The sequence below is a fragment of the Leguminivora glycinivorella genome, chromosome 23, assembly GCF_023078275.1.
Source record: "Leguminivora glycinivorella isolate SPB_JAAS2020 chromosome 23, LegGlyc_1.1, whole genome shotgun sequence".
In the NCBI taxonomy this organism is placed as follows: Eukaryota; Metazoa; Arthropoda; class Insecta; order Lepidoptera; family Tortricidae; genus Leguminivora; species Leguminivora glycinivorella.
The window spans coordinates 10719858-10732073 of NC_062993.1; the positions used below are offsets into that span (position 1 = coordinate 10719858).

At 38.4% G+C, this 12216-nt stretch overlaps 1 protein-coding gene and 1 long non-coding RNA gene across 2 annotated transcripts in view; both read right to left on the bottom strand.

Moving 5' to 3' along the window:
* LOC125238289 (neuropeptide F receptor-like) overlaps nucleotides 1–12216 on the bottom strand; it is a 125362-nt gene that overhangs the window by 67713 nt on the left and 45433 nt on the right. The window lies entirely within an intron of this gene.
* On the bottom strand, nucleotides 1156–5882 carry LOC125238290. The gene is made up of 3 exons (XR_007178424.1): nucleotides 5603–5882; nucleotides 3722–3723; nucleotides 1156–1167 (listed from the first exon to the last, which is right to left on the bottom strand). It is a non-coding gene; the product is annotated as an uncharacterized LOC125238290 (long non-coding RNA).

A 12216-nucleotide genomic window follows, 5' to 3' on the forward strand; every position in this document is an offset into this window, starting at 1 on the left:
TGTTGAACACACCATACTGTACATTACCTAAATATAACACCGAAAAACTTAAACACTTCCACAAAATACGTAACTGATTATTCTCTGACCTCGAATAAGCTACATAATAGCTGGCCCATTTCGCCAAATCATTACTAAAAAATAAAAGGCCTTAACTGAAACGAAACCTAAATTTAATATGAACTCTGAAGGTAATACACTAAGACGAGTTTTACTAGAGGGGCATTATTTTCGGTTATTTTACTCCGTGGCCAAGCAACGTTCAGAAATGAAAATGGTAGCTCAAAGCTCAGTTTCAACAAAAATCGGGCAGTCAATTTAGGCTTGCTAACTGTGACTGTGATATAAAGGGTTTGTTCACAGAAATCGCGAAGCGTCTGGTTGAGGTAACGTGACTGAAGAGCTGGCAACTTCCTCGCACAACGTATCATCATTGCGATACAGCGAGGAAATGTCGCCAGTGTACTTGGTCGCCTCAAGGGCCTATTTTAAACATTAGCTAGCTATTAAGTTTAGGCTTAGTTTCTTATAATAATTATGTAAATGTAAATAGGTATGTTCTTGTAAATAAAGATTTTATTTCATTTTGCCTACTTTATATTCATACATATGATCTAAAATTTTGAAAAAAACCCCGACCGCGACATGGAACGATTTTCATAAAACATGGCTAAGAACACTCCCGACTAACTCAGCTTTCAAACAAAAAAAAACTAAATTGAAATCGGTTCATCCGTTCGGGAGCTACGATGCCACAGACAGACACACACACAGACAGACAGACAAACAGACAGACACACACGCAAAAAGACACGTCAAACTTATAACACCCCGTCGTTTTTGCGTCGGGCGTTAAAAAGCTGGGTATTTTAATATCGCGGCGACCAGACAGTCATATATTATATTATAACGCTGCCAAAACCTATTGCTTTTTGTAACACTGTTACGAGATATCTGCAGTTTTACAGCTCATAAAACGGTTATCGCGACAGTGCCATATTTTTACACCTTCATCTATTTATTCAAGGCCGGAGTGGAAATAATTTTACCATGTTGTGTTAGGTGAGTGGATAAAAAACCGGCCAAGAGCGTGTCGGGCCACGCTCAATGTAGGGTTCCGTAGTTTCCCGTATTTTTTTCAAAAACTGTTCTACTATCAAGTTCAAACTAATTTTCGTAGAAATTCTTTATAAAGTTCAACTTTTGTGATTTTTTTCATACTCTTTAAACCAAAAAATAGAGGGTGGGAGGGGAGGGAACTCATTTTTTTTAACTTTTGGAGCGATAATTTCCGAAAATATTAACAATATCAAAAAATTAACTAGGTATACCCCCATTTATTTTTCAATACCTATCTAACAATATTTTAATTCTTCAATAATCTAATTTACGTGTAAGGGGGGGGGGGGGGGTACCCTAATAAAACATTTTAATTTATATAATTAAATAAATAATGTTACTGAGATTATCCGTGGACGGACGGACAGACTTGGAAAAACTATACGGGTCCCTAGTTGACTACGGAACCCTAAAAATCGTTAAATCAGCAATTCCCGTCAACTTTGTACAATGCCACGTCAGCAAATTTTAATTGATCCTATTTTGTTACCGACGTTTTGTAATATAATTCGACTTTCGTAAGATATATACAGGATAATTTTTATAATTAAGAAAATATAGATACTAGAGAACCCTAATGACGAAATAAAACTTAATAAAATCTCAATTTATCAACAAAATCTTGGTAACAAAATAGGAATTAATAAAAACAAATTTAACTTTTCCCTTAATTTTTGTACAAACTTTTCGAGAACTGCTGAAATTCACTGATGATACTTTAATTTTATTATTTAAAAGTTTCCTTGATGATCTACATTCTGACGACGTGATTGTGTTTAAATACCATCACTACGTATTATGTTTTGTAATAGTATTTAGTAAAACGTCCCACTTTGTCGCTAACCATAAAGACGAGATTTACCTAAATCTTAACATGAATAAACTGACACAGCGGCTTTAAAGCAATCGACAAAGTGGGACGACTACGCCACACACACTTTGTGTGCAGGACTTTATGATATAATTTTGGCCTTATAGAATATACAAGGTGCTCGCGAGGAACCCGCATAACTTGAACCACGCGTTTCTGAGGCCAAAAGAAAAAAAAAATGTTATATGAATTTTAAAATTTTTCGCGAAAAAATTTTTTTTTTGTTTTTTTTTTCTTACTTTTTTGGACGTATTTTCACATATAAAGTAATTTTTATCCATGAAGTTGGCAATTAAAATGAGTTCCTTAATAAATTTTTCTAAAAACCAAATTTTTTGGAAGTTTTTCTTGTCACATTTTGACATCTATCAATGACTACTGTGGGACTATGCTCCACAACTGCGCATCAGCGCCGTTAAGAAGACCTTTTATACTGAGTAACAATACGAAAATGTTTTTTTTTAATTGGCAATAACTCTGAAACTAGACGAATTCTAGAAAAGTTTATATGACATTTTAGTCTTAAAATGTAACCAAGAATATGCCGTTAAAGTTATATGGGTTCCTCGCGAGCACCTTGTATAGAATCTGTAGCCTAATATATCACGGAGGCGTTTTTGGTAGACAAGCGCCTGTATTCCCAAACAGGGTAAGCGGAGCACATGAAATTGATCAAGTTTCAAAATAAATAAATCATTATGATTGATAATATTTATCATCGTAACTTTTAAAGAGGATGCAAGACTCAGTTGTCAAGATAATCCACCAACTATTTTTAGATGTCCAAATCCGACAAAATCTATCATTTTGTGGAGATTGGCTCAACCTTTCCGAAGGAAGTTATCCGTCAATATGTCATCGCAGCTTTTAGACAAGACGCAAATACACTCGCATTCAGACGCAGTGGCCTTAAAACATAAAGAGGATCTACACGTAGTGTGTCTATACAGTGTGTTACTACCATGCGGGCATTTATTTATGCAGCGCCTTTAAAAATTAAAATATAAAAAAATTCCCGGGCGAATAAAATCTGGGTGTATTCAAGTCAAGAGTGAATAGTCTATTACTGAACCAGTGAGCTACAACCTCGGCCTTGTCGTCACTTTTCATCAGGTGCGATGCGACTAAGGTCAATCACTGGCAAGTTTATGAAAAAAAAAGCGAAACAGTTCGAGTAGTGCGACACAAAATAGTATTTTAGGCAACCACTATAAAGGAGGTTAAAAAAAAAATTGAATGGCGCGGGTGACAATTTTAGGCGAAGCCGAAAATTGTTAATACAGACTCCACGAGTATATTTTGACTTAGTTAAACACTGTTGCATACAATACTTTTTCTGCAACCATGCACTTCATTTTTAATAGTTTTCTAGAATAACTTTCGTGAAATTCACTGTTTCCTGTATTGTGGCGAAAATGTTTGTACTACCAGCGCTCAAGCCAGCTGCCCAAAGCTATCCCCCGCCGGCTATTATCTTTATAATAATGCGTTGCCATGGTTACAAAGCCAACCAATGCGTTTTCAATTATTTCGTTATTGCGCGCAGTTTTGCAGCACTTTCGTAGTTGCATACATGTTATAAATAAATAAATAAATATAATAGGACATTCTTACACAGATTGACTGAGTCCCACGGTAAGTCAAGAAGGCTTGTGTTGTGAGTACTCAGACAACGATATACATAATATATATAAATATTTATATACATAGAAACATCCATGACTCAGGAACATCTGTGCTCATCACACAAATAAATGCCCTTACCGGTATTCGAACCCGGGACTGCGGCGCAGCAGGCAGGGTCACTACCAGACCGGTCGGTTATAAGGTGACAGATATGGTGACAAATGATAGACAGCCGCCCATCTTGGCCTTGCGGGGAGGAAATAGTCTAGAGCGTTTGTATAGAGAATTTGAATGCGTCTCAAATATACCTAGATTGTGGTAATCTTAACTTTAACTAACCAAATTTAGCAACATAGTATTTCAGAGCAAAATTATGCAGCATGAGGGCCAACTGAAAGGAATTTCTATCTCACGCCATAAAATGTTAAATGTTTATAGCTACACGGTTAGCCACTGCAGCTATCAGTTACCAAAACAATGTTGTATTCCTTTGATAGAAAGTGCATGGGCTAGACTTATAGGGGGACATTTTTAACCCCCGACGCAAAAACGAAGGGGTGTTATAAGTTTGACGTGTCTGTCTGTCTGTCTGTCCGTCTGTCTGTCTGTCTGTCTGTCTGTCTGTCTGTTTGTCTGTCTGTGTGTGTGTCTGTCTGTGGCATCGTAGCTCCCGAATGGATGAACCGATTTAGATTTAGTTTTTTTTTGTCTGAAAGCTGAGTTAGTCGGGAGTGTTCTTAGCCATGTTTCATGAAAATCGGTCTACTATGTCGCAGTCGGGGGTTTTTTCAAAATGTTAATTTTGTGGTTAGGTTATGTATCGCATTTTTATAAAGATGCACTTTAAAGTTCCAAGATGTATGATTTTTTTAAAAATTATAAATAGTTTACTCTTGGCTACAGACTAGCCAAAGGCAAAGAGGTGGCCTACGATGGAGCGAGCTCGCCCAGAAGATGCCTGTTCACCCTTGATTTGAAGGTTGCCGGGATATATGAGCTCGGAAATATAGCCGCCGGCAAGGAATTCTACTCCTTGGCAGTGCGCATAAGAAAAGAGCGCTTCGTGAGAATTTGCGGAATACCTACCAAGTGAGTACAAGGTAGTACTCACTTGGAGGAATGAGTGAGAGAGTGTACAAGTTTCTAATAGGTTGGCAACGCGCATGTGACACTCCTTGAGTGGCAGGCGTCCATAGGTTACGGTGACCGCTTTCCATCAGGCGGGCCGTATGCTTGTTTGCCACCGACATAGTATAAAAAAAAAAGTAAGCATGGAAACCGGCTGTGCGTCTTAAGAGTCCGATGGTAGAATGGGGACGGTGGAATAAGCCCGTGTAGATCTTGAGCACACTCCCTTAAATGCAACCTGTAAAACACCGACATCAGACTGGCGACTTTCCGCCGATGGGCCAAAGACTGTTGTAGCTTACATACTTAAATAGATAAATACATGCTTATAATAATATACATAGAAAACATCCATGACTCAGGAACAAATATCTGTGCTCATCACACAAATAAATGCCCTTACCGGGATTCGAACCCAGGACCGCGGCTCAGCAGGCAGGGTCACTACCGACTGAGCCAGACCGGTCGTCAATAATCCGGTCGTTATAAATTTTGTGTCCTTTACCGACGTACCCCTAACAATGAAGTTAACTCTTAATTGTGCGTTCCAACTTATTTGAACGTTGTTCTATCGTTGATCGGTTACAAAACTGACTAAATTTTGATATCGTCGTGCCCAATTAAGGGATAATTTTTCTCTTTTTAGGGTTCCGTAGTCAACTAGGAACCCTTATAGTTTAGCCATGTCTGTCTGTCCGTCCGTCCGCGGATAATCTCAGTAACCGTAAGCACTAGAAAGCTGAAATTTGGTACCAATATGTATATCGTTCTTCTCGTAGTTTAAGGCTTATTGTCCCTCAACGTCGTACCGGTTTTATGTCCAACTCTTTTACTGTCCAGGCAATTAGACTTTGGAACTCTCTTCCTCTCTCAATTAGACAAGCACAGACCAAATTCGCATTCAAGCGCATGTTGCGCAAGTATTTCCTTGACAAAGTTTCTTCATCGTCATCTTAATGATTCACACTAGGTATAGTATAGGTATATCAATGTAAATATATATGTATGTTTATTTTTATTACGTATATATGTAAGTTTATCTTGAATACGTATAGTTTAATATTCATCTATCCATAGTTTAGGCTACAGTTTCCTTTTCCTTCTTTTTATTAAGACACTGCACCTACTTAATCTTTCTGGTTTAGCCCATTGGTTGACTGGTAGAGAATGCCTTGAGGCATTAAGTCCGCCATTTGTACCTTATTTTGTTGTGCAATAAAGATTAAATAAATAAATAAATAAATATATCAATCACGCCAACAAAGTGCAAAAATAAAAAATGAAAAAAAATGTTTTGTTAGGGTACCCCCCCCTACATGTAAAGTGGGGGCTGATATTTTTTTTCATTCCAACCCCAACGTGTGATATATTGTTGGATAGGTATTTAAAAATGAATAAGGGTTTACTAAGATCGTTTTTTTGATAATATTAATATTTTCGGAAATAATCGCTCCTAAAGGAAAAAAAAGTGCGTCCCCCCCCTCTAACTTTTGAACCATATATGTTTAAAAAATATGAAAAAAATCACAAAAGTAGAACTTTATAAAGACTTTCTAGGAAAATTGTTTTGAACTTGATAGGTTCAGTAGTTTTTGAGAAAAATACAAAAAACTACGGAACCCTACACTGAGCGTGGCCCGACACGCTCTTGGCCGGTTTTTTTGATCTCTACTTTCTCTTTCTAAAATTGTTTATGGTTCCTGCGGGTGTAGCCCACTAGTTGGATAAACTTTATCGCCATCGGTGCGTCCCTATCGTACTTACAAATAGTGCGAAAATTACGGCCTGACCGTTATATCGTTTATCGCGCGACCATGCCTGCCTGCTTGGTCTTTTCAGATGCAGGGGATACCTACCGCAATCAGCTTGGGAACACATCGGGTGTGATGGGCACCTTTGCATCCGGAAGTGCTTGGAGCGACTTATTTGGATAAGTTTTAGTTTTAGTAAGTTATGTATTAGTACCTGTGTGAGTTTGTTTGTCAATTTCGTCAATTTTAATGTTCTTTTTTTTAATTTATATTTGTGTGCCTAAAAAACACCTAGGGACACATCGGCTGATGTCGGGACTGTCGGGAGTGTTGTGTGTAGGCAAAGTGACAACCCTACTGCAAAAGTGAATAATCAAGAACAAGTGCGGGTAGTTCGAGAAACTCGCGCGGCTAGAAGATGTTGATGCAATTCCTCGCCAGTCTACCCGTGACCACGAACATAATGTGATGTTCGAAACGTCGGGCCAAATATAAATGTAAGTGTTTACGCGATTAAGTCCCGTTTTGTTCTAAAATTATGAGTGCAAATCGTGTTAGTCTAAATCAATATATGTAAGTAGTACATATCTGGGCATTGAAACCTTGTTTCTGTAGCCTACCTCACTCCTAATCCAATCTTCACTACATAGTATAAAACAAAGTCGCTTTATCTGTCCCTATGTCCCTATGTCCCTATGTATGCTTAAATCTTTAAAACTACGCAACGGATTTTGATGCGGTTTTTTTAAATAGATAGAGTGATTCTAGAGGAAGGTTTACATGTAGGCATAGTACCCGTGCGAAGCCGGGGCGGGTCGCTAGTATATTATATAGCTCTGTTTTAATCTAAATAATATATGCATTGTCACACGCATCGGGAGCAGAGATCACTCGTCAAAATGTAAATAGGATCCCTAGATAGGTCTCGGCTGATTGTAAATTGTTATGTTGACACACTATATTAGTCTGAGAAATGGCAACAGTTTGTGAGCTCGGATGAATGTTGACTGATGATGATGATGTTGAATGTTGTTGTTGGGATGACGACTACATAAAAAAATGGCATTCTGTTTAGTCCGTCAGTTAGACCGTCCAAAAATACTGAACACGTATTTTTCGCTTTTTCTAATTACATAATAAAATATACAAAGATATAGAGCATCAAAGTTCCGGAGTGGGGGCTTGTGACGACACTTTTAAGTAAAAATTGTACCTAGGCGTGACGTCACGCGAAACTTCAACGCACTGTACCGTCGTCATTTTTCGTTTACGAGAAAAAAGAAAAAATACATGTCTAATATTCTTTGATAATCTAATTGACGGACTAATTCGTTTTTTTTTAGTCGTCTCGCCTATTGAGCGAAAAGTTGCAAACCGTAAATTCGCCTTAAATCTTTGGAAAGATGTTAGCACATATTTAAAGTCACACACAGGTCGAACGCGATTAATTAACATTATTTTTACCTTTTTTCCAACGTTTCGGCCAGGTTGCACTGGCCGTGGTCGCGGAAGACTGACGTCCCAGCAAAGTGTCACCGGAAAAATATGTGTACAAAGCGCGAGAACTTAAAGTGTTATAAGATGTTAGCACTCTGAGTTTGTTCTACCGTCAGTACAACGGGGAATGTTCTGAAGAACTTTTTGGCGCGCTTTTATCACCACACCTCCCAACAAAGAAACAAAGTTCACCCTAACTTTCTCGACACGTCGCAGCAAACCGGGAACAAAAGCTCGTTCTTGCCCGGAACGTGCAAATTGTAGAATGAGCTACTTCCTGAGGTGTTTTCCTTGACATCGGGTTTTTTGAGGAGCAGGTTTAAGGTAATTGCTTTGGGGAATGAATAATAGGGATGACGACTACATAAAAAATGGCATTCTGTTTAGTCCGTCAATTTGATCGTCCAAAAATACTAAACACGTATTTTTCACTTTTCCTAATTAATAAAAAAATACAAAGATATAGAGCATCAAAGTTCCGGAGTGGGGGCTTGTGACGTCACTTTTAAGTAAAAATTGTACCTAGGCGTGACGTCACGCCAAACTTCAAAGCACTGTACTGTCGTCATTTTTCGTTTATGAGAAAAAAGAAAAAATATGTGTCCAAAATTCTTCGATAATCTAACTGACGCACTAACTAGTTCTTTTAGTCGTCTCGCTATTAGGTACCTATATTGAGTGTATTCAATACAAAGGTAATTGCGTTTACAACAAGCAAGAACTACCCTATTTCTTATTTAGCGACTTTATTTGCTATAAGCACTAATTTATTTTTACCGTTTACTTTGATATACATGTTTATTATTTATTTATTTAAACTTTATTGCACAGTAAAAAAAATGTACAAAAGGCGAACTTAATGCCAGAAGGCATTCTCTACCAGCTAACCTTTGGGCCAAACAGAGATCTATAAGAGCTTAATAGGTGCAGGAAATGTCGCAATGTTTATCCTTTAAACAAAGATAACAAAAATTACGTAAGTAGTTACTTGTAACAGAATTGGTATCGTTTGACATTGTACGCTTTAGCACAGCTACTGATAAAACTAATCTTTCTGTTATTCTGTTCGCATTATCATGAATTTGGAAAGTTTTGCATTTCGATTATACGATCGCTGATGGAGACAGATCATTGGAAGCAATAGTTATTTGTTTTACAAGTGCCAATATTGATACCCGAGTAAGCGAAAGATTCCAATATTGAACCGCGAGCGTAGCGAGTGGTTCAAAAAGTGGAACCTTGAGCGTTGCTAGGGTTTCAAGGCACGAAGGTTAAACAAACTTTGCCGCCGAGTGAAACAAAATTTTTCACCACAGCACCAACACGAACAAAATACTGACTATAAAACATCAACCTAAATCAAATCCATCACTTTATTAATATTTATGATTCAAAATCATCATTTATAGGTAAATTCTATCAACCAGCTTAAGACATCAAGTTAAAATTTGTATGAAATTACTTTGCACTCTTGTGGATAAAATGCAATTTTGCTATCTGTTTTCAAATAGCAAAGTAAGCCTTTACCAGTTGTTGTGGTGAAAAAGTATATTCTCTCACCTCCCACGGTAATAACACCAAATATTGAATTAGGAATGACGACACACCAAGGTTTAACCTCGGTTTATTAGGGATGGCGAGATGGTGACGTCATACATAACGACCGTCTCCATAATTTGTACTCGTACTAGTACCATAGAAGAATAAATAAGGGAAGAGTTACGAGATACAGTTGCCACCTAGTATCGAGTAGTGGTATTATCAATAGACAATGTCCGTTATATGTACTCTTTAGCAAATAAATACTTCATTAATGTAGAAATTATATTTAGTAACACACGCGCAGCACGGTCTTCTCAAGTGTCATTCATAACATTTAACGCGCAGGCCGAATACAAGATGGCGCGCTCCTAATGGACGCGTTCAGGATACTATTAAGGCCGTGCTGCACGTTTGCATCCGTGGCCCACAAATGGTCTCGCCGGAAGATCAGCGCTGACCTTATAGTTAGCAATATTCTGAGGCGGGACCATTTCGTGGTAAACAATATTTATACTGACTTATATTGACCGGGATATAGACCGTGATTACCTTTTTGATTTTTGTCGAGGTCCCGATATTTCGACGCAGTTGCATGCATCATGATCACGGAAAAACTGACGAAGGCGGGTGGATGTTAAAGTTGTATAGACAGCGCGCGATCTACCCTCCTTCGCGCGCGTCGGCTGCGTTCACTTTCAGCGTTACCACTGGTCGCGTTCACACTCGATGGTCTGTCCAAACACAACCTGTCTGTCTATACAACTTTAACATCCACCCGCCTTCGTCAGTTTTTCCGTGATCATGATGCATGCAACTGCGTCGAAATATCGGGAGCTCGACAAAAATCAAAAAGGTAATCACGGTCTATATCCCGGTCAATATAAGTCTAATGAAAATAACCGTGAATCATTCAAAACTCTTAATACTCGTATTTATACTGTATTTTTTATAACCATTTGTTTGTATTTTTTATGTATGTTTATCATGAATAAATGTTTTGTATTATATTGTATTGTATTGTAATTTACGCTAGTTGGCGCGTGATTGTCGCTAGATGTCAGTTAACTATGCCTATACAAATAACCCGCATTTACTGATGTATATAGTTACAACTCTTCCCATACTTATTCCTCTATGCTAGTACGTATCAAAATACAGTTTAAACTCTATATAACGGCACTGAAGGGACTGTGCATTTTATGGCGTTAGGGCCTGGCCACATGGGCGCGTTGCGGCGACGCACCGCAAAAATTCTGCGTTGCGTTGCCGCGCCGCCAGTTTTTGCGGCAGGAAATCTGCGGCGCGGCACCGCGACGCAAGAACTCGCGGTGCGTCGATGCACCGCAAAAACTCGCGGCGCGGCACCGCAACGCAGAATTTTTGCGGCGCGTCGCCGCGCCGCCAAAACTGGCGGTGCGTTGCCGCTGCTCGCAATTGTGAACTGTTGTGTTCGAATTAAACTTCGTGTCGTTTATATTTGACCCTTCTTTACTTGGTGATGGATTTTTTTCCAAGCATCACGAAAATTGAATCAATAGTAGATTTAGTACAGTTTTTCACGATAAAATACTAAGCAATATTCGAATTTTTCAATATGCTATTAAAAATCATCTTTTTTAGTTACGTTGTTTCATATTAAAAAAATGGTGATGGATTTTTTCATTATTTTTCCAGTGCTCAGCATATATACTACCATGGTGTCATATATCTGTAAATTGTTAAAAAAAGTAAAATCATGCAATGAAGGGTTTATTGACAATGGAGTGCCTCTCTAATTTATATTTCCGCAATATGTCTGTCTGTCTGTCTGTCTGTCTGTCTGTCTGTCTGTCTGTCTGTCTGTCTGTCTGTCTGTCTGTGTGTGTGTCTGTCTGTGGCATCGTAGCTCCCAAACGGATGAACCGATTTAGATTGTTTTTTTTTGTCTGAAAGCTGAGTTAGTCGGGAGTGTTCTTAGCAATGTTTCATGAAAATCGGTCCACTATGTCGGGGTCGGGGGTTTTTTTAAATTTAATTAAATACTTAAATAATTTTATGACTTTTATGTAATTCCCAAAAGATTTGACAATTTGTAAATACATAGGTAAAGAAAATATTCGTTCTATCTGAATATGACGATAGGTACCTACGTTAAAAATAGAGCGCTTTCGAACTACGTCCGAACCGAATCCGATAAATTCGTGAAAATAAAATTACGCACTATTATGGACTATGGACGGAAATCTGGCAGGATTTTGGAGTAGGCCCTTGAGGCAACCTGCTAAGATGCTTCTCTTATCATAGTCAACCTCAGGTCCGCAAGCTGGCAGCTGGGGAGCGGGGCTAAATCGACAATCGATTATATTTTTAAGACGATACAGCAGGGTTAGCACATGATTGCCTCGATAGTATGTCGCCGCGAGATAGACTACCCGTCTTTATGCCATTAATACAGTTAGAAGAAGACGTGTGATCTATCTCGCGGCGACATACTCCCGCGGCAATCATGTGCTAGGCCTACAGGACGGTTCAATTTCCATACCAACGCTCTCGACTATTTGCTCCCTGGTTTTTGAAGGTAGACTGATTTTTTCAACACAGATGATTCTATAAATTGAAATAGACATCATACACGAAAGAAAAAACGACAAGGCCCAAGGCAACAATTAGTGCTTGCACCTCCTATATGAATCCATTTGCAGC